Here is a 24,637-nt window from a genome sequence, read left to right as displayed (position 1 = left end):
AGAATCTGTAATCACCCTGCAGGGTCATCACCAAGTGATTTATACATATATAACATATATACCTCATATATATGATATATATATGATTTATATATAATATATAAATACAATACATAACTGATATCTATATCTCCTATATATGTATTTGTCATGGAACCTATTGGTTCTGTTTCTCTGTTCTCTCTCTCTATAAATACACATGCACACATATATAAATGTTTAAAAACAGAGATGACCCTCCATAATATGGGTAGGATTCATCGAATCAGTTGAAGTCTTTAAGAGCAAAAACTGCATTTTCCTTTAGAAGAAAGAAATTCTGCCTCAAGACTATAAAAATCCTGCCTGAATTTCCATACTGCTGCTTTGACCTACAAGAGTTCAGACAATCATGTGAGTCAATTCCTCAACATAAATCTCTTGCTAATATATATATTAGAAATCTCTCTAATATACTATATATAATATATATATAACATCTATAGATTATAAATATTAATCACACCTACAAAATACCTTCACAGCAACATCTAGACTACTGTTTGACCAAATAACTGGGTACCATAACCTAGCCAAGCTGAAACATAAAATTAACCATTGACAAGAATCAAGATTATTACTTATCAACCTCTTTAAGAATATGTACCTGAATACAATACTATGCAGAACAAATTTTCCTGTATTTTGTACCTTATAGTTGTATTATAACTAAATTTATGTCCTTATCATCTGCACTCTACAAAAATACCAACTCCTTGATAGTAGGTGCTTAATATTTTCATTTTTATATCCACAGTGCATAACATAGGACCAAATACCTACTTAATCCACAAAAATTCATTTAGCAAATGATACAATTTTTAAGACATGATATGTTGGTACTGAAAGTGCATTAGTTTCTTATAAATGGAATCCGTGAAAGAACAAAATTATACAAGATTTAAAGAGAAAAGATGCTAATATTAAACATAATTTTCAACTGAAATATTTATAATGTTCAATAGTGAAATTTCCAAGATTTAAGAGCCATCCTGCATATGTGTTTAGTATGTCAGTAATAATGACCTACTACTTAGAGTATTGCTTACTATAAGCATCTCCTAGTTGTAATTTTATATGACAGTGGCAGATTCTACCACATTAATACTAACAGATGGTAATTACGAAATGAATGAAACAGATTGTTAGTACACCACCATGTAGATTGCACATAACTGTTATAAAAATTAATCATCTAATGACTCAGATGAATTGCATCTACATTAGCAATTAGATATTTGAATCAACATTTTGGAACAAAAACAATTGTACAGTTGGAAATGCTTGATTAGTTAGACATGGACTCACTTCAGTAGTTTCAGACACAAAATATTTACCACAGCAAGCTAACATCTGGTAAGGGAAACTAGGCAAACCTTACCCAGGTCAAAAACAGAGTAACCACAAGTTTTATTATAAGCCAGACTGAAAAGTGGTCAGTTTGTCATTGTGTGTGTGTGTGTGTGTGTGTGTGTGTGTGTGTGTGTATGTATGAGTGTAATTCTTACACCAATTTGTTATAATGGTTCAATTCATAAAACCAAATTATTCATAATTTTGTGTTAACTATTATGGAAAAATGTATATATTTAAAAAATCACCAGATTTTATTTCACATCATTCATAAATATTAAAGATCAGATGAGAAAATTAACTCCTTTGCATTCTGTTTTACTACCCTCTTTTATTACTAAAGTTAAAGGGGTATAAAAATATTTGTCATGGGCTTACCTGGTGGCGCAGTGGTTGAGAATCCGCCTGCCAATGCAGGGGACACGGGTTCGAGCCCTGGTCCGGGAAGATCCCACATGCCGTAGAGCAACTAAGCCTGTGCGCTACAACTACTGAAGTCCGCGTGCCTAGAGCCCGTGCTCTGCAACAAGAGAAGCCACTGCAGTGAGAAGCCTGCACATCGCAACTAAGACACAACTCAGCCAAAAATAAATAAATAAATTTATTAAAAAAAAGAAAAAATATGTATTTGTCATGTTGTGTTTGAGACATAGCATTTTAAAATCAAATCCTTTATATACCTAGTGGTTTTCTTTCAGGTGGACATATTCAGTGTGAATGCACTTTCAAAAATAAGAATTTACAAATGTGGGAGATATAAAAATATATGTGATTTGGATGTAGAAAAGCCTATGGATGAGTAATGCGTATGAACTGTACCAAAGTTTTACAGTCCCTTATATCACATTCACTGTTCATCTTTTAATAGCTCCGTTCTTCTCCTGCGATGTTATTAGTGAGTAAGAAATAAACAATGGGCGGGGTATAATTTAGTGGAACATATGTCTGTTTATTGATACAAGTGAGACAGTTTCAAACCCCTAAGATCAGCCCCTGTTCCTATTTCTATGCACAATTGTATATTACCACATTTAGCTACATATTAAAAGCTAGAACATTTAATTTTTGCTTTTTAGGTATACTTTCTTAATACATGAGACTTTTTTTTTAAGCTCCATAATAATTACATTGTGTTTTATTGCAGTAAGTATTTCCCAAAATCTAGCAACAAGTTTAATACAATAGAAGAATTGATATTTTCTCAAATAAATGCCTTTTAAATTAAGTTCAAACAAACTGAAATCTAGACATGTGCTTGCAGAATATCAATGATCCAAAATTATTGATCAGGTAACATTACTGAATGTCTCATACTTTAATTTTTGAAAAATAGAGTCTGTCCTAATTATTTTCTGATTGATCTTGAAATCTTATTTATAAAATTGTATAATTTGCAATACTTGTAAACATAGAACCCCTGAGCTCAATATTCCTTTATTTTAAAATTTGCGAAAACTCAGCTCTCTGTGAGTACATGCAGCATTTAAACTTGAACAAACAAACCCTATTTTCTGATATGTGATAACTGTGCCTTTTCAACATCATAATCATTAGTTTCAACGCTCTCCAGAGCATGAAGAATTTGATCACAGTACTAAACTTTTCATCTCATCTCAAATAGAGATATCCATTTGAAGTGAAGATGTTAATTCAGAATAGTAAAACAACATCTTCACCTGCAGTTAAAGAAAATGTTTAGTTACATCAACAATTCTTATGAATTTCTGGAGCCAAATTTCTCTATTAGTCTCATCTATCGTATGTTTCTTTACAGTAAAGCTAAAACTCCTTTCTACTGAAACAGTTTAGCAGAAAAAGTCAAGCTTAAAATGCAGTTTCAATAGTGCAAGAATGCCAAGACTAATTGTCTGATAAAGAAAGCAACCATAATTGTGGGTCTGAAAATTAATAATGGTTGCAAACAAGAAATATACAGGTCCTTTGAAAGTGCCATCACAATCACACAAAGGGGAATCAGGAATAGGAGAAAACAGAATCAAGTCTGTTTCAGCAAGATTAGGAATCTGACATATCCATGGGGTAGGGTAGAGCTTTATCATTCACATTGGCTGGAGAAGAAAAAAGCCCACAGATTAAACCACCCCCTCTGAGGAGATGAACTGAAGGTCCTGTATACTTAAATGGCTCTGCCATGGTCCTCTGCGATCCCTTGTGTCACTAGCTTTCAGAATAACCCCTGGATTATCAGACTACTTCCTTTCCCTATAGTCAGCTCACATGGGCACTATGATTACATAATGCACACATCAGGAAATGCTCTCTCTCTCTTCCTGGCAATATCCTGACAACTTCTGGAGTCTTCAGATAAAGAGCAAAAATGTAATTGCTTGAATAAAGCAGAGTGTTCAGTGCTTCACTATGACTAAGCTTGAATTTTTATGTTGTATCTGGCATCTTCCTTTCAAAATAGTTATGTATATAAATAGGAGGATGAATACTTCTAAAATATATATAAAATACTTATACACAAACTTTACATGAGATACTTTTTAATAGATATAGTAATAAATGCATTTAGTAAAAACAAGTACGGGTCATTAATAGAGGGCTATGGAAAATACTAGGTGATTATTCATCAATAATAAGAACCACATCTTCCCTAGAACACTATTAGACTGTATTTTCTCACCCTGTTGCATCTATTTGGAGTCATGTACCTGGTTTTCACCAGGGGAAAATGAGTACAAATGATGCATGTTCCCCCCACTGACTGAAATGGTTAACAGTGTGTGTGCCTTCTTCACAGGTTCTCTCTTGCTGTCAGATACAGCTCCCAAATCTCCAATATTTAAGCACTAGAAATGATAGAAAATTTTCCCTCTGAAACACAGTTTGGAGCAAAGATCCTTAGTTCCTTTTCCATTTGCCCCACCTGGAAGGCGATTTGAGGGAAAAATAATCATTATTCTGTAAAAGCCCCTAAGATTTTGAATTTGATTGTTACAGCATTTACCTTAACAAATATAATACATAAAACTGGGTGTTACCAAAAAAAAACCCAAAATACCCCAAAATATATACTGTTCACTTAGTAGTTGTTTAGCATTTGGAGAGGAAGCTGACATCAGAGGCTGGAAAGCAGCAGCTTTGTGTTATTGAGAGAGCTGCTTTTGTTGTGCTGCTGGCAATGTTTCCTTCCAGCCAGTGAGAAAGTCCACGATAGCCTGCTGGGTGATGGGACACATTTAGACATTGCTCCAATTGACACAGCTATTCAGAGGATACTGCAATAATGTTTTCCACCTATACCACCAGCCTGCTATCCCCCAGAGAGTGGAGTGAGACCACTTGAGACTGGCCAGACCCAGATGAGACTGCCCAAATCAGAAAATCTGTCTTGTCAACCCATAGCACTGTAAGAATTAATACCAAATTCTTGTCTTAAGCCAGTACATTTTGAGATGATTTGCCATTCAGCAAGATAAAACTGGCACAAAATTTGATGTGAAGAGAGAGGTTCTGCCTTAACAAAAATATAAACTATTTGGCATTGGCTAGAACTGTGTCGAGGCTGGAAATATGGAAAGAAAACAGAAAAGGGTGGAAACATGATGCTCTAATTTTTAATAGTCCTGGATAAACAGTGATTTTTTTGGCCAGGTTGGAGAAACTAGAACTACTGGAGTAGTGGCAGAACAATTAGCAAAATGGTGGTCTGCAGTAATGTCGAAAATAGAAAATACATTTAAAGTACTTGAGCATATGACTAATGTAATCAGGCAAGATGTTATAAATGTCAGTTGGCTGGACCTAGAGTCTGTGATAAGAGAGATGACGTAATGAAAAAAAAAATTTAGTTTGTAAGTAGCCTTTAAAGGAATTAGAGAAGATCCAGCTCTTGCTAAATACTGTTCTCATCTTTAGTCTCCTCTGCTGATGAAGATTCATAAAGTGAAATGAGATCTGGTATCAAAAATCAAATCAGTGCTTTAGCTCTAAGAATCCCTATTAAGACCTCTGAAGGATTTAAAGAAGTCCCTAGTAGTCATTCTCAGCTTGATAAAAAGGGCTTCTAAGAATTTTAAGGTTGTTGTCTCTCAGTAGCCTGACATAAAGACCAAAGTAGAGAGATATATTATGGATGTGGCTTTTGACACATGGAGTGGACTCACATCAGATGTACAAGAAACCCATAAACTTTTAATAAAGTTGTACTGACAAAAGTACTACTGGCTTCGAGCTAAAAGAAGACAATTAAACATTAAAAAAAAAAAAAAGGAAAAACAAGAAAAAAGAACTTTGCATTTCTAACTTTCTATTGTTCAGAAGCAGACTGAGAAATCAAATATGGGCAAGTTCTTATTAAAAAAAGGAATTGTATCTCAGTGGAAAGAACCTGGATCAAGGAAAACTTAAAGTACAATATATAATGATGAACTTGGGAGCCACTTTCATGAAACAAAACTAAGTGCTCATCAAGGAATATTTTCTCTCCTAAGAGGAGGAAGAACTGACAACAATTTGTTTGCCTGAGATTCAGAATTACCATGGACCGCTGATTTTCATGTTCTTTCTGTTCTTCCAAACCCTTCTGAATGGCATTGTCATTGCAATAATCCTATTCCTATTTCAATGTTGTTGGTTGTGTAACTTTGTGGGATGAATTACTTGATTATATAGTCCACCATTATCTGTCAAGAGAAAGCCACATTTGCCAGTATTGGTAAGCTTATTGAGCAATTTCCATTTACTTCCTATGTATACACTGCTGCAAAATCTCCAAGTTTCTTTTGCCACCAATTTATTTCAAGATTCTTCTAGTCAGAAAGAAATTCAACTTTTTTTTAAAATGGTGTGAAGAGAGTGACTTTGAGTCAATGTCTGGAAATAGTGGTTCAGTCCCCTTTGGTTTAAACTAACAAGTGACACTTCAATATCTGTAACTTTCCCAAACTGAATGGTGCTGTCTTATCATGTAATAAGATTTTCATTCCTGGAAGTGTTCAAGCAGAATCAGGATGATGTCCTCAGAGGTATATGGGACAGAGAAAGAACTGGATGAAATATAGAATGAAAAATAGAGTTCATCTTAACTTCTAAGCACGATTCGTTGAGAGTGCTGCACACTGGGAAGCCAAGACCATGACATTCACAACAGGAATGCTATGACCCGTAGCCAATAATTTTCTTGGGAAAGAAAAAAGTAGTGAGTGACAGCACATTTAAATGGCCTTTAGATCTAATTCAAATTCTATAATTATAGTAAGTAATCTCTTATATACAACTTAAAAATATTCAAAATGCTGATTCATCACGGGAATGAGTTATTACAAGTTATTTGTAATATTATTGCTCATTGAATATATCACTATTTAAATAAGAGCAATATACCTGAACACAGACTTGAAAAGCTGTCAGGAGTTACTGCAAAAGTAATTAAACTTTCTTGTTGACTCTAAATTGATCTACATACTATATTTCAAAACTGGTTATTACACCAAGATGAAAACATAGAGATTATATTTAAAGCATGCAATGTTGTATTTGAAACAAAGAATGATAACTTTAGTGCTAAATCACATTTTTAGGTATATAAGTGTATCTGAATTGATAGCATTATTTTAGAAGTTCTTCACTATGATTTACAAATATGTTTGACTTTCTCTTTTAAGTAGTAAATTTCATTTGGAATGTGGAGCTTTTCAAGAGAAAGTAAAAAACTTGCTAATAGGAATGTTCTTCAGGCAATAAATACCCTTGGGACTTCCTTAATGGGAAAAGGCTGCTGAAAAACTCTATTGACTTTCAAGAGAAGTTGATAATTAACCTCTTGGCAGTTTCCTCCAAGCTATTCTGTTAGTCTCAGCACAAGGATAGTAACATAATTCTACAGAGATTAAATAGGCTTTGGACCAAGATACTTTGAAATAATAAACTTAGTATTCCATGTTTATTAAATGTAGCTATTAGGACTGACATAAAATGAGATTTTATTCTCCTGTTCTTATATTTTACAGTACTGGATTTGTTGGTTGAAAAATTTGGAAAACAATGCTTTCATCTTATATACTGAATGTACTATATAAGAATTATTGAAAGACAAAAGTTCTTGTAGACTCCCCTTGACATTTAATATATTACAAATAACCTACTGTTCATATCATAATATTAAATTGAAAATCAGATTACAGAACACTAGATAGTATGATCCAAAATTATAAAACACATATTATAGATTGTACTTAGACAATTTAATTAAGACATAATTTTGAGAAAGACATTGCACTAAGAATAAAAATTATCAATATTAATCCTATGAGGTAAAAAATATTATTTAAATTATGCAAATAAAATGAAGCATGGAGCAGCTGAGTAAACTTCCCAACCTCACAATTTAGGTAGAGAAAGAGACTAAGACTGAAGGATAGTCAGGTTAGCTCCAGAACTTATGCTAATATCTACTGTAGGCAGTTGGCTGTTTATACATGGAAACCTGCAGAGCATTGTAGTTTTTTGGAAGCTTTCCTTACTTTCTGGCACTGAAAGATTTTTCAGGTTCATCTTGTATATTCCCCACCACTGTTCTAGAATAAGTCATATCTTCAAGAAGTCCTTGCTTCTTAGCTATCTATTTATATTAAGTTAGTTTCTCATACACAACACACAGTGGGTCTTGGTTTTGTATCCACTCTTACAATTTCTATGTTTAATTAGTATATTTAGACCATTCACATTTAAGGTGATTACTTACATAGTTGCATTAGTATCACCACAATTGCAACTGTTTTTTATTTGTTACATTTGATTATCTTCCACTTTTCCTGCCTTCTCTGGTTTTAATTGTTTTATATGCTTCAATTTTGTATTCTCTCTTGACATACGCATTACAATTTTCTTTTTAGTTGTGCACGTGTGTGTGTGGTTGCCCTAGGATTATAACCTAATAACATAGTATTCTCAATTCCTTCCTCCAGCCCCTTTGTTGTTGCTCTAATTCATTTCAATTATTCATAAGCTATAATCACTCAATGCATTGTTACTCTTCTTATTCTAAAAAAGATTTAACCTTTAAATCAATTAAGAATAAGAAAGATAAAAGATTTATCTTAATTTCTTTTATTCTTTTTTTTATCCTCTTTCTTTTTGTATGTTAGAACCAGGTGTCTGACTTATATCATTGGTCTGCTATAGGATGGATTTATTTTAATATTTCTTCCAGCACAGGTCTGCCGGCAGTGTCTTGAATGTGTTTCTTTCTCTTTTTTTTTTTTTAATTTAAAAAAAAAATTTATTTTTGGCTGCATTTGGTCTTCTTTGCTGCATGCAGGCTTTCTCTACTTGTGGTGAGCGGGGGCTACTCTTTGTTGCGGTGCACGGGCTTCTCATTGCGGTGTCTTCTCTTGTGGAGCTTGGGCTCTAGGCGTGTGGGCTTCAGTAGTTGTGGCATGCAGTCTTAGTAGTTGTGGCTCGCAGGCTCAGTAGTTGTGGCTTGCTGGCTCTAGAGCGCAGGCTCAGTAGTTGTGGTGCACAGGCTTCATGGGCTCTAGAGTGCAGGCTCAGTAGCTGTGGCACACAGGTTTAGCTGTTCCACGGCGTGTGGGATCTTCCCGGACCAGGGCTTGAACCCGTGTCCCCTGCATTGGCAGGCAGATTCTTAACCACTGTGCCACCAGGGAAGGCCCCTCTCCTTTGTTCATGAATGGAACTTCTGCTGGATATAGAATTCTAGTTTGGTGTTCTTTTTTCTTTCAACTCTTTAAATACTCCACTACATATTCCACTACACTTCTTTTTACGTACATGGTTTGTGATTAAATGTTTCCTGTGATTCATATCCTTGTTCTTCTATTGTCAAGGTGTTTTGCCTTCGTGTTTTTTCTCTAGTTTCTTTCAAGATTTTCTCTTTGTCATTGTTTTTATGCAGTTTGACTATAATATTCTTAGATGTAGTTTTTAGTATTTATCCTCAAAAATGTTCTTTCATTGTTTCTAAATCTCTGGTTGGTGTTTGTCCTTAATTTGGAAAAGTTCTTGGCCATTGTTACTTCAAACATTCCTTCCAGTCCATTCCATCTTTCTTCTCCTTCTGATATTCCAATCATGCCCATGTTGCACCATTTGAAATGGGATAACAGTTTTGGATATTCTGATATTTTCTTATCATATTTTTTTTCTCTTTGCAATTTAGTTTGGAAATTTTTATTGGCCTATTTTCAACTTCATTGATTTTTTTTCCTGGCTGTGTCTAACCCATTAATGAGTCCACTGATAGCATTCTTCATTTATATTACTGAGTATTCCATTTTTATCATAACCTTTTGATTCTTAATTTTTTTTTTTTTTTGCTTACTTTACCCATCTATTCTTGCATGTTGTCCACTTCATCCACTAGAGCCCTTAGCATATTATTTATAGTAATTTTAAATTCCCTGTCTGATAATTGCATATGGGTCAAATATGAGTCTGGTTCTAATGCTTGCTTTGTCTCTTCAGACAGCATTTTACTTGTATTTTAGCATGCTTTGCAATTTTTAATTGAAGCCAAACATGAAGTATCTGATAATAGAAACAATGGTAAATAGGTCTTTAACAATAGGTTTCCTGTTAATCTAGCTAGGAGTTGGGCTGTGTTTAAGGTCTGCTGCAACAATGAGTGCCAAAGTGCCAAACAATGAGTGTCAAATTCCTCTAATGTCATTGTTTTTGTCTCTTCTTTTCCTTTGTTCTTCTGTAAAAACTCTTCAAATATTATACTCCAATATAATTAAAAAGCAAGCAAACAAACAAACAAAAAACTCCTCTTCAGATAGTGTCTGTCTTGAAATTCTCTCACCTTCAATGCACTGTTACTCTATTGGAGCAGTGTTGCTGTGGTGGTAAGGTGTGGGAAGGGGAAGCAGTCTGTAATCTTATGATTAAATCTCAGTTTTTTATTGGGCCTGTCTCCCTGGGCTGTGACATTCATAGTGCTTCTAAGCTTTTTCCCCCTCCTTAAGTAAAACAGAAAAGTGTAACAGAGAATGATTTGGGAATATTTGTCAATGATTACTCTTTATGCACCCTGTTAGAACCATGGGAGAATCTTTCTTGGCTCTTCACCTGTGGAACCTGGTGATGCTCTTGGATACACATCCCATGAGACTATGCTCCCGTAACACTGCAGCGCCCAGGTCCTCCTCACTCTTGTGGTAGTCCACACTCATCTTCCAGCAATTCATCAAAATTACTGTTTAGTGTGGCTGCAAGTTTATGACTCTAGGAGCTTTGTTTCATGTAAGCATATCTTAGCTGTGACTCTCTGGATTCACCTGTATCTCCAGATTTCATGGTAGTGGTTGACACTCTGACCTTACTTCCCTGATGGATCCAAGGAAAATCATTCATTTTCAGTTTGTTCAAAACCTTTTTTCTTGCTGTAGTAGGGGCATGAGTGACAACTTTCCTTTATATGTCATAGCTGAAACCTGAGAGATTTTTTTTTAAATTTAGAGAAAAATGAAAATAAATAAAACACAATAAATATTTAATTAAATATTCTCTGTTTCCATGGGTGAGAAGTATTAATATTTATCAAGTCAAGTTGAGGTATAGGATGTCTAAGGATTTTGTGATGACCTAGTCACAAATCTTACTAATTTCTTTCCCCTTTCTACTATATCACAAATTCTTAAATTCCTATGAACATAAACCTCCCATAGATATGTAAAAAATATAAATACACTTACTCCTTGTGTACTTGGACTCACTGTCTTCAACTTTATTTGATAGCAAATGAATAGATGAAGATCTGACTTCCACTTTGGAAATAATGCTGAATCCAGTTTCTCTACATCGTGGTCTCAAACCACATATAATCTGTTCAGATTGCAGCATTGCTGACTTTAAAACAGCAGTCTTTTACAAACAAGAGTAAATAGTTGTACCTTCCAAAATAAGATACGTATATATACACATATCTACATTTATTTGCCTTCTTAACTCTGAATATTTAAGACTATGATGATATGATGATCAGGTCCCTAAGCATATTATAGTTTATAAAGCTTCCTTTCTCCCAGCATGGAGAAGAAGCATTTTTATTTTCTGAAAAAGAAAACCTCATTTTCACTGGTATAAATTTTAATTTTTTACCACTGACCCTCCAAATACAGCACTGCTAGATGAGTATGAAATGTTTGGACTCTTTTATAGGAAAAAAAAAATTGGAGAGAACATTGAGTCAGTAATGAAAATAACAACATAGGAAAATGGCTAATGACTATTAGGAATACAGATAAAGTGATGATTTCTCCTACCTCAATTGACCCCTCACCCCAATCCATTCAAAATACTAAATCTTCCTTTGAACGCTTAATAATATATGAAAGCAACTGACAAAATTACTAACTACTTAGATATATTAATTTGTTTCAAGGCCTTACAATGTATTAAAATTAAACAATGAAACATAATTATGATTTTTTTATGTACCCTGTAGACAATTATAGGAACATAGTCTCTGTACTGATATTTTCATAATGTGAAACATCAGCTGATTCTCTAAATGAAGAAGAAAACATTTTTTTAGTTTCTTCTAAGATTTTGAGGCAAATAACTTGGTAAAGTGTAGGAAAGTCAGAGAGAAAAACATTTATGTTGAATGTGGTTTAAATCAAATTTTAAAGAGTGGATAAATTTGAGATTAATTAAAAAGAACAAGTCTTTAGTCTAGTCTCTATTTTTTTCTGTTAGACTTGAAAAGGCATAATTTAGGGACTTCCCTGGTGGCACAGTGGTTAAGAATCTTCCTGCCAATGCAGGGGACACAGGTTCGATCCCTGGTCCGTGAAGATCCCACATGCCTTGGAGTAACTAAGCCCGTGAGCCACAAATACTGAGCCTGCACTCTAAAGCCTGCACGCCACAACTACTGAAGCCCGTGTGCCACAACTACTGAAGCCCGGGTGCCTAGAGCCTGTGGTCCGCAACAAGGGAAGCCACTGCAAGAGAAGCATGCTCACCGCACCAAGAGTAGACCCAGCTCGCCGCAACTAGAGAAAGCCTGCATCCAGCGATGAAGACCCAATACAGCCAAAATAAATAAATAAAATAAATTTTAAAAAAGAAAAGGCATAATTTATTCCAAATGAGTGACTGTGCTGGTGTGATGTTCTAGCTCGAATGACAGGAAGATGGCATAGAGGCCCTTCTCTTTAATTTTTATAAATCTTTAAGAGTTTAAGGCCAACATTTCTGTCCTTGTTATATCAAACAGCTATTCAACTTATAACATTATCCCACATTACAACACTTTGAAAAGAAATACAATTCAAATAGTTGAATAAAATATTTACTTAAAATAGATGTGGACTCTGTGGATTTTGAGAAGTTAGATATAGCTAAATTTTACAGAAGCTCTTCCTGGAATATCTGGTGAAGCATAAAGAGTAATCCACTCTGAGATCGAAAAGTTGCGCACAGTTAAATTAGGCTGGACTTGAAAAAAATGCTCTTTTGTTTCTCTTTCACTTTGATACCATTTCTGTTCCTATGTTATTTTTTATAAATATGTGGAAATTGTATGTAAAAGTAACAGTAGGAACTTGGCATTTCATAGTAATAAGAAGACAAAAGTTGTATTATATTCACACTATGTTATTTTTTTCAATCTTTTCAGCAGAGTTCCATTTTCAGTCATAACTGGAATATAAGTATGTTTGAGTAAAGCTATTATCCTTCTTTTCAGTGCCACTTCCATTCGCCCACGACTTGACATTCAACTGTGGATAAAACAGAGTCGGCATAAGACCACATTAAAGATGACATTTTGCACTGCAAAACATTTCCACAGGTCTAAGAGTCAAAAGTAAATTTATTTACTAGGTTTCTTTCCTTGTTTCTTTCTTTCTTTGCTTCTTTCTTTCTTTCTTTCCTTCTCTTTCTTTTTGACAACTTCAATATAGGTATTCCAAGTCTATGTATATAGGATATTCACACACAGGCTGTGCAACTTCATTTACCTTCTTATTGAGTTCAGAAAGAAAATACCAGGTGTGCACCAAAATGTACTTAAAACTTTCTATTTTACTGTCAGCACAAAGATTTATAAACATCTCCTCACAAATATGCACATGCATAACTCTATGCAGGGCAATAAGTTAGGTATTAGAAATGCTTAAAGCAGTCTTTGTGCAATATGATTTTCCCCTCCAGTATTCTGTCATTTTCCGACATACAAGATATCAAAAAACAAAAGAAGTAATTTTCTTAAAGGGATACTGTGTATAAAAATTATATGCTTCAACTTCTTGCAATCTGGTTTCAACCTGTATTTTAACAGACAATTGCAAGTCCTTTGCAATTTGGCTTCAATCTATATTTTAACAGACAGATATCGATCAAGTATTTACTTAATGTAAATGATCATGATATTAAGGATTTGGGGCTGATAGTGGTAGAAAATCAGTAGGACCCTTTTCTTGCCATAAGGATCATTTACTCCAATTAAAACAGATATATGAACCATTCCATTATTATAAGAATATATAATTTAAATAATTAATATTTAAATGGTACTTGTGGGAGTACAAAAACTTTTAAAACAATTAATTTTGGCAGAAGAATACCAAGCAAGGCATTAAGTAGGTGACTCAATCTGGGCTTTGAAGATTAGATAGAGGTTAGGGAAACAGAGAAGGAACACAGCGGGCCAAGTCCAAAATCAAAGAAATAACAGCATTAAGCTGTGTTATTATGTATTCTGATTATAAAAATACCCTGAATTGTCAACCATGGCTATCTGTGAGATGCATTAGAATTTGTGCTGTATCAGTGAATAAGTACATAAGAAAGACTTACGGCAGCCTATATCAAAGGCATTTAATATAAGCAGAAATTTACTCTGGGTTTATCCCATCACAAATTTCCATAGCCACTAAAAGGGAGCTAAAATATAACATATTAAACACATACACCACACAAAGATAAAATATAAATTCACATCACACATCACATACACACAGAAATATATAGGCTTTTTCTTAAGTGCTTGTCATTTGCCAATCACGCAGTTAAGTTGTATACTTTCAATATCTCATGGAATCCTCTTCAGAACTCTAGGTAGTCAGTATTTATGTTTATATTTCAGGTTAGTTGAGGATCAGGAAGTTTACATAACCTGCTCAAAGTGTGTAACAATAGATAGAATCAAGGTTTATTCCCATGTTAATCTGTAAAATGGGGATGGAAATGCCTTACACAAACAATATTAATGAAGATTAGTTGATAAAATGTGTATAAAATACACATAAATATCTGGACAATTATTTCCTTTTATTTAGGATTCCTGATAGATCTAATACAGGATTTTAGTGGGAAAATATTCAACTACACATAAGAAGATACAACTAACTGACCCAGTTAGGAAAAGTTGTCTTCTTTGTTATAAAGAATATATTGAACTTCACTGGAGAGAAATAAAGAAAGGGAGGGGTGGGATTTCCAGAATGGCAGAGTGAAGGACTATAAACATGTGCTTCCTCATAAAAACAACAAAGGCATTGGCAACAAATTGTCAAAGTCAAGACTTTCAGAACTCTGGAAATTAACAAAAGTATTGAAACAAACAGGCATGTTTCTTTGAGAACATCTGCTGAACTTTATTAAGAACAATAGGATTTGTGGCAATATAGCTTGGCCTAATCCCATTGCCATTTCTCCAGCTCTGCAGCAGCCTTGAAAACTTTCAAGGAGCATAACCATAGTAACTGAGAAAATAAGCAGCCTTGTAACCACAGGTAGGGGCAGATCAGATTTGGGGTTCCTCAAAAAGTTCCTTACCTGGAGCAAATCCACTATCTGACTTGTCTGGCAGCTCCCTAGAAAAGTCTCAGTTGCAGAATGATGTCATGATTTGACCTATTTAGGAGTTTACATCAAGGGAGTAGCCCTATCTCCAGGGTCTTTGTTGAAAATAATGATTGAAAAACATTTTAAAAACACAGCTACCTAAAGCTGTGATACATGTTGGGGCAAATAAGAGGCTGGTCAAAACTTTTAAAGGAATATCTAGGGAATGAGATATCCATAAGGGGCTTTGAAAAGCTCTGAAATATCCCAGGACACCTAAAGACAGTGTAAGGGTAAAGATGTATCCAGACCCCTACAGATGGGAGATAGCCCAAATTCTCACTTGTGGTTGACCTTGAGGTCCTATGTGAGCAGGAAGCAGAATTATAAACTGCATGAGCATTAAAGTCATGCCCAAACATAGACACAGGCCCTCTGGCAATAAGCAGAAGATTTATGGTTCAAGACATTAAAAACTAATCATTAGTAGCCCTGCAAGCTAACTGAACAGAGACATCAGTGGCCATATGTGACAACGAATGAAGAATTTAAAGAATTAGTCCCAAAAGGCAAAACTATAGAGACAATAAATAAAAAGATCAGTGGTTGCCAAAGGTGCGGAGGTGGGGAGAGATGGATAGGCAGAGCACAGAGGATTTTTAGGGTAGTGAAAATACTCTGTATGATATTACAGTGATGAACACATCATTATGTTTTGTCCAAACCCAATGTAAAGTACCAAGAGTCAATGTACAATATCAGTAGCGAAACCTGAGATAAATTTTGGATGTTGGGTGATTATGACTTGTCAATGTACGTTCATCCCTGGTAAAAACCTGTACCATTCTGATGAGTGATGTTGATAACGGGGAAGACTATGTATATTGTAGGGCAGGGGATACACAGGAAATCTCTGTACCTTCTACTCAGTTTTACTGTAAACCGAAAACTGCTCTTTTAAATAAAAGTCTTTAAAAGAAAGGAATTAGTCCTGAAAATTCATTAAGCAAACAAATAGCAGCAAAAATGACACTACAACAAGAAGAACGAAAAGCAGCAATAACAGAGGCACTCAACATATCATGCTGTAGTCTCTCAGAACAGAAACTGTGGCATACCTGTTTAACCCAAAAGAAGAGGGTGATTTCTTCAGGAGAAAGGCAGGATATTAGATAATAGACTAAAGTGACGTGAAAAGGAAAGTGGGATTTTGAGGGATAGGATAAACAAATATGCATTTTAAAAAAATCATGGTTTTTGAAATAATGTCATTTGCACCAACATGGATGGACCTAGAGATTATCATACTAAGTGAAGTAAAGTCAGAGAAAGACAAATACCATATGATATCACTTATATGTGGAATCTTAAAAAATTATACAAAGGAACTTGTTTACAAAACAGGAATAGAGTCACAGATGTCGAAAACTAACTTATGGTTACCGGGGGGAAAAGAGTGGATGGAAAAACTGGGAGATTGGGATTGACATATATACACTACTATACATAAAATAGATAGCTATATATAAAATAGATAATATATAATAAGGACCTATTGTATAGAACAAGGAACTCTACTCAATACTTTGTTATGACCTATATGGGAAAAGAATCTAAAAAAGAGTCGATATATGTATAACTGGTTCACTTTGCTGTACAGCAAAAACTAACACAACATTGTAAATCAACGGTTCTCCAATAAAAATTTTTTAAAATTTTAAAAAATCATGTCTTAACTGTTCTTACAGAGGACATTAGAAAACAACTAGGTATTTTATTTGTTATTAGATCTAAAAGTGTGACTGAGGCACAAAGAAACCTAACAGGAAAAAAGGACATTAGAAATTATTGAATGAACACATGTATGTATGGGCCAGAAAGTGAATGAGAAAGGGAAGGAATATATTAACTCAAATCCAGCAAACAGTGGTAGACTTCATGATATAGATAATGAAAAGTTTCTACCTAAGCTACAGGTTGAACTAACACAAATTGAGGCTCTTGAAAGGAGTAACAGCAAGTGAAAATGAAACACTAAGCATATCTCACTAGAAATCTAAGACTCAGAAATATTAGCATAAGTCTTGGTTCAGAAATGTCCTGAGGATGATTCTTCTGATAAATAAATAAATAGTAAATAAAATTGGGAGGAGGGAGGAAGCTTCTTTAAGAGATACATTTCTTTATATATAATAGTGTTATACATTTATGAGTTTTCACAGCAAAGGGCAGTGGAAAAAGACAAATGGCCAAGTATTGAAGGCCTGCTTACAAGAGTTGATGGTTTGGATGTCACTAAATAGTACTAATTCAGAACTCCAACACTAGGGACAAGTCACTCAAGGCTAAACCTAAGTTGAAAGGAATTAAATATGCTGAATATGAAAAACAAATTCTAATTTTAGTACAAGTGCCACTCCTTGGGAAAACAGACAGTATTCACAGTTGAAATTTCCCCCTGCATAATAAACAGAATATCTTAATTAGCTGCACACTGGAAGATTTCTTTCAATATCATTTAAAGTCTCAGATTGTATACTATGCTCTTAGAATGACTGGTAAAGCTGAACTCGGTATTCATGGATCTTCTCAAATGTAACTGAGTTTTCTACAACCTTATGTTCTGTGGACATAATTTTTCTTGGTATAACTGTCCTAGGGGCAAGGCATTTCTGTATTTTCTAATTTTTGTGAGTGTACGCATGTATGTGAATGTGTATGTCTGTGTGTTGGAGTAAGAAGGTGTGTTGTAAAAATCTTTTGTGTGTCTTTTCTTTATTTGGACTCTTTAAATGTGATACACAGAAAAAACAAATTCTCTTGTTGAGATCCTGAGGACACTGCTTCCATCATAGTGTGAAATAGCACCCCCTAGCAGTCAAAAGAATTCCCACCTTTATCAAGGCACTGGAAAAAACATTTGCCTTATAATGATCAGAAAAAAAAATCAGGATATCTGAATTTTAGGTTTTCATTTCTTTGAATTTTTATTTATTAATGCAGTAAAAATTGATTTTGATTGTAATTTCTAGGGTTTTAATTCTTAGGAACTTGAAAACAAATTTAATATTTAAACTTCAATATCTAGTAAGAATTTTAATATATGAAAAACATTATATTCACATTTATGGCTTCTGTACGTTATCACAGTTTTATTATTGGCGTTCGTTTACAATGTTATTTAAATTTGTTGAAACACCTCTGATGGGTTTTATGGGATAAAATGATTAGAAAAAATTTTTTTATAATGTAAAATAGCAAGTTAATTTTCTGTCTTAGATACAGAATGGCTAAGTTAGTTTAATTAATTAATTGTTATGGCCCACTTTGTAGTATTGTTGGGGCAGAAGGAAAATGATCCATTGGTGGTCCTATAAAAGCATCCAGGAAGCTTTGAGAATTGAAGGCTATGAGAGGAGACTTAAGAAAGTAAAAGTGGAAATGTTCCCATGCATTGATAATCTTCTCATAGATTTAAGGTTTAAAGTCAAACACAACAGGAGAAAAAAAGGTGGAGAATGGTGAAAAAGAGCACTTAAATTCCTGTCCTCAGGCTGCTATGTGTAAGAACATCCTTGAAGAGGCTCTTCTTTTTTTTTTTTTTAACATCTTTATTGGAGTATAATTGCTTTACAATGGTGTGTTAGTTTCTGCTGTATGACAAAGTGAATCAGCTATACATATACATATATCCCCATATCTCCTCCTCTTGCATCTCCCTCCCACCCTTCCTATCCCACCTGAAGAGGCTCTTCTGATATAATCTACACCCTGGAGGCGTGAGTTATCCAATTGGTGAGAAGGGGAGAGGGAGCTGAAGATGTTAGCCTTTGGCAGTGGTCCTCTTGGCTTGAGGTTATATATGCTTGACTCTGTGGCCATAGGAGAGACATGAGGTTTTGGGGTGAATAGTTATATTCAGGGGGGTTACTAGCAAACTCACTTGGGCACAGAGTAAGGCCACCTTCTCCAAATAGCTTTATCAAAAATATGAATGATGTGTTCAGATGCATCTTCTTGACTCTTGCCCCTCTCTCTCACCTGTTCAATTCAGGGGTGGAAAGAGGGTTATTATTTATTGATTTCCTATAATCCAGACAGCTGGCATAGGTCTTTATCTAACAAGGAATAGAATTTGTTGAATGAATGAAATAATTATGTTTAGATGATGCCACCATAAAATTTGAAGTGTTCATTCATTTGATGGTCTTAGAGCTATGGTTTTAAAATTTTTGGACCACTGACACCATTGAAGGACTGGTAAATATTTTGGAGTTTTTCCTCAGAAAATACATACTTCTGAATAAAATTAGTCATACGACTACAGAGGTTCACGGGCTCCAGTTTAATAATCGCTCGTTAGAAAAGATTTAAATTGAAGTTCAAGTCAACCTACAAATTAATTTCTATATAACATTGAGCATTCACTATACCTTTTACATTTAAAACTGCATTAAGTCTCATGAGTTACTTTATAATTCAGTAGAAGGTAAGTGACTGAAAAAATTAAATATTAAGCAAATGTTATAGCTGAGTAAAACTGGCATATTAAGACCCAATGGTAAGCAAATGACTCATTTTCACTATTATTCCATATGTATTATTTTAATTTATAAAGAGTCAAGGACTGAAAAAAACACCAATGCTTTAGTATACTATACATTTCCCATTACTGGAATATCTATGTTTTAAATACAATGATGAAACGTATATATGATGCAGTGTCTCAACATTTTTAGTTATTTTCAAAGTTCATATCCTAAACTCATGCATATGTTATATCACCTTGTGCTAATTCTCCAAAAAATGCTTTTAAAGGTAGTGTTATACAAAATTTGATATACAATATAGTGAAAAATATTAACTAAGGGCAAGTAAATTTCTTAACGATGGTAGGCTGATATCAGTTCCCAAAGTTGTATTTATGTTCTAATCCCTAGAATATGTAAATATTACCTTATTTGAAAAAATGGTCTGTGCAGATGTGATTAAGATAAGGACCTTAAAATGAGTATATCATCCTGGATTATTTGGGTGAACTCTAAATGTCATCACAAATATCCTTACACGAAAGAGGCAGAGGGAGATAAACACCATACATCCAGAGGAGAAGCAATATGGAGACCAGCAGAAAGAGATGTGGCCAGGTGCCAAGGCATGCTAACAGCCACCAGAAGCTGAAAGAGGCAAAGAACAGATTATCCCCTAAATCTCCACAGAGAGAGTGGCCCTGCTAAAACTTGTTTTCAGACTTTGGGAGTCTAGAACTGTGAGATAATAAATTTCTGGTATTATAAGCCACAAATTTGTGGTCATTTTTTTTTTTTTACCACAGCTAATAGGAACTAATACAATAGGTAATAACAATTAAGCATTGTTTTTTTTTTTGTAGGTATAGATAAGAGCTTTCTTTACTTTCCTTTAGTCTTCCAATCTTTATAAGATTAAGGAATAGTCTACATGATTTATCTAAAGTGGGTATTGTTCTAAGCATTTCACATGAATAAACTCACATAACCTTCGAAATACGTGTATGAGCTAATTAATACTATTATTCTCCTTTTACAAAGGTGAAAACTGATGCAGAGAAAGTTAATTACTTTTTCCCCAAAGCTAAACAACTAGTAAATTGCAGAATTGAGACTTGAATCCAAATTATCTGGCTCCAAACTCTATACTCTTAACTATGATACCATGTTGGCCTTCTGAGATTTTAGACTCAAAACCACGGAAATAAATCCTCCTCTTTCTTCCATATTTTAGATAATGAAAGGGAAGCAAAAAGAAGATTAAGAAAATCCCCTACTGTCAAATAATTACTGATGAAAGCAGGATTTGAATCCATGCAGCTTGACAAGACAGTCTGGGTTTTCAATCATTATGCTATCCTATCTCCAAAACAGTTCATTAAATTGAGTCTATTTTCCTATGATATGCCCTCCTGAGGAGCAAATTATCTGGGATATATATGAAGTATGGTCACATTAAAAAATTGCATAGGTACTCAGTAAACATTGACAGAAAATGTCTTAAAAGGTTGCGTTATAATTTGCAAATATAACTCACAATCATGGATTTTACTCAATATAAATGGATAATTTTACAACCTCTATGCAAATTTGAATTTCATAATCAATTTTGAGCCTTTCTATAATGAGAAATGACAAAATACTCTTAATAATGAGATGACACATTAATTCCAGATACCCTCCTCTCCAAATAAAATCTATTGTATTTAGACATCTCTTTTCAGTAGCAAACAAAATTGAAGAAATTATTAGAGAATTCCCTATCAATTAAATATCTGGTAAATTTTAGAATATATGTGCTATTATAGAATAAGATGTTTGGAATTCACTGCATAAATAATTAAAAGTTTTCTGTTACTATTTTTTCACAATGATTCAGCAAGTAGCTGAGACCTATTTTCCATGTTATTTTTCTCTATATATTGTTAACATACTCCCTCATTAACATCCTACATACATGCCACTCACACCTACACATACTCACACACATTATAATTTTAGATATACACTTTTCCAATGCTGAAATAATCCTAGTAAAAGGACTGTAACAACAACAGTAACATAATATGAAAGCATTAATCATACATATATGTAATGTATATACATATGCTTTTAATTCAAAGATTCACATGGTGACTTCCCCTATAATCAATTTTTAGTGTTTTTAGGTCTGTAGGCAGTGGTGTAAACAATTAGTCATATAAGGACAGCTAAAATAAGTTATTATTTGAGTAGACTACAGAAACAGTTAAATTTTTATCTTTTGGGAGGTTGTGTATCTGTTAAATACTTTAGAAATAAAATAATATATCTGTGTCACTTCATGTTATAAAATTGGAATTACATGCATTTAATTTTGTTATCAGTAGTGGTTTATAATAACTAGGAGTGCTAAGATGGAAACTATATCTTCCTTAACTATAGCATTTGTCTCTTCTATATATTTTATTTTATTTTATTTTATTTGATGTTGGGGGTAGGAGTTTTATTAATTAATTTATTTATTTTTGGCTTATTTATTTATTTATTTATTTATTATGAGTCTTCGTTTCTGTGTGAGGGCTTTCTCTAGTTGTGGCAAGCGAGGGCCACTCTTGATCGCCGTGCGCGGGCCTCTCACTATCGTGGCCTCTCTTGTTGCGGAGCACAGGCTCCAGACGTGCAGGTTCAGTAGTTGTGGCTCATGGGCCTAGTTGCTCCATGGCATGTGGGATCTTCCCAGACCAGGGCTCGAACCCGTGTCCCCTGCATTAGCAGGCAGACTCTCAACCACTGCGCCACCAGGGAAGCCCCTCTTCTATATATTTTTAACTTGGGACAGCAGTTGCTTCTTGTTCTACAACCTATAGTGAAGAAGACCTTTCTGAGGTTAATTTTCACTTCCATATTTGCAGTGAAGCTGTTGAACACCCTTTATGCCTTGGCATGCTCTCCCTTTTTGATATCTATTTTTTCTAACTAACTAACTAACTAACTCTGTTTCCTCTTCCAACTTTATAAATTCCTCCATTTATTTTTTTAAAGGTTGAGTTCTTTATTTGAATGGGCTTAATTTTTTTCAGTTTTTGTTTATATGCCTTGTCGTTTTGTGTTGCTAAAGTGTAACTAGTATAATGCGATGAATTTGTGCCCAAATGTTCCCAGCATGTTGGTCCTTGAGGCCTTCCCATCCTCATTCCCCACAGGAACTAACACACCCATACACACCAGTGAGGTGGGCACAGCTGCCCATTCTGTCTCATTCCAATGCTTTAAACCTCGTTGGTGCTTTATATTTATGGGTATCCTTGTTTTTCAAATATCTTTATGGGAAATTTCAGTTCATTTGAATGCTCTTTTAATATACCTACTGAAGTAAAGGAATTCTGTTGACTGAAAGAAAGTTGCTTTGGACCAATTGTGCTGAAGCACAGAAGCCTGCCAACATCCTCAGGGTTGCCAGATAACGTAAGGGACGCCCAATTAAATTTGAATTTCAGATAAAAAATGTACGTTTTAGTATATATGCCAACTATTGCACAGGACATACTCATACTAAAAAAAAAATTCCTGGTGAATCTGAAATTCTGAATTAACTTGTCCTGTACTTTTATTTGCTAAATCTGGCAGTCTCAGGGTGTACAAAGAAATATTGTCCTTTGTAGTATCTAATTTACAAAGTGAAACTTCGGCTGTGTTATTCCAGTGCTGCAGGACACAAAAGTGAATTGAAAGATATACATGAACTAATCCTATGAAATATATCCCAGGAAAATAAAGGCAAAAAAATGTAAAGGACAGTGAGAGACTGAAAAATGGAATGAGAACATCTAAATACATCTAACGTGAGAGGCAATGTTGAAAGAGATAATGACTAGGAGCACGATAGGAATGTTTAAGAAAGGCATCCTTAGATTCAGGAAACACAATTTACTCAAGAATAATATATATCTATATCTATACCTATATCTATCTATCTATCTATCTATCTATCTATCTATCTATCTATCTATCTATCTATCTATCTATCTGTCTATGTGTAAAACAGATGCCACAGGGATGAAGGAGGAGAGATTTAAAATAAATGAAAGGAAAAGTTGAAGACCTACATGATGATGAGTTCAATCATAGGGTCTTCATATGTTAACAGAATTGGTAAGACAATGAAATATTGTGTTTAAAAAGGTTTAAAAAATCATACTGGCCTTGAATTGTACTCTTAGTTAGCTATCAATCTAGAATGGGACACAAATAGAAAATTGGGAGGAATTTCTAAAACAAATACTAAACATAGTATTTAGGAAGAAGAAAATCTCAGAAGGAAGGTCTGAAGTCCAAGAAGGAATCTTTAAAAATAGAGTTAGTAAAATTATGATTAAAGATGAGTTCAATTTGACTTTATAAAAATACATAAAATCTGGGAATGAATATACAAGCTACCTAAGATTTTCAAGAATTCATAAGGAAAAGAATGATTGAATTTAGACTGCTTAAATTCATTGAAGAGATAACTTACATCTAGAGTTTAAGTACAAACTGAGGACACATGCTATATGGTTTAAAGTCTAAAATATTAAACGATTCAATACTTTAGAGCCTTGAAAAATGGAGAATTAACAACTACTTTGCCCCTGGTGGGAGAGGCAAGAGAGGGGTAGAAGATTAAGAGGCACAAACTATTATGTATAAAATATATAACCTACAAGGATGTATTGTACAACATGGAGACTATAGTCAGTATTTTGCAGTAACTGTAAATGGAATACAACCTTTAAAAATTGTGAATCACTATGTTGTACACCTGTAAGTTATGTAATACTGTACATCAACTATATTTCAATAAAAAATGAAAAAAAAATTCTTTCCACCCATAAAAACTACTGTATTTAATTCAGAATTATGCAAGAGAAGAGAAATGAAAAAGTCATAAATGAGGACACAGAGCATAA

The sequence above is a fragment of the Globicephala melas genome, chromosome 18 (assembly GCF_963455315.2).
Source record: "Globicephala melas chromosome 18, mGloMel1.2, whole genome shotgun sequence".
NCBI lineage: Eukaryota > Metazoa > Chordata > Mammalia > Artiodactyla > Delphinidae > Globicephala > Globicephala melas.
Note: the sequence above shows the minus strand (reverse complement) of the source record.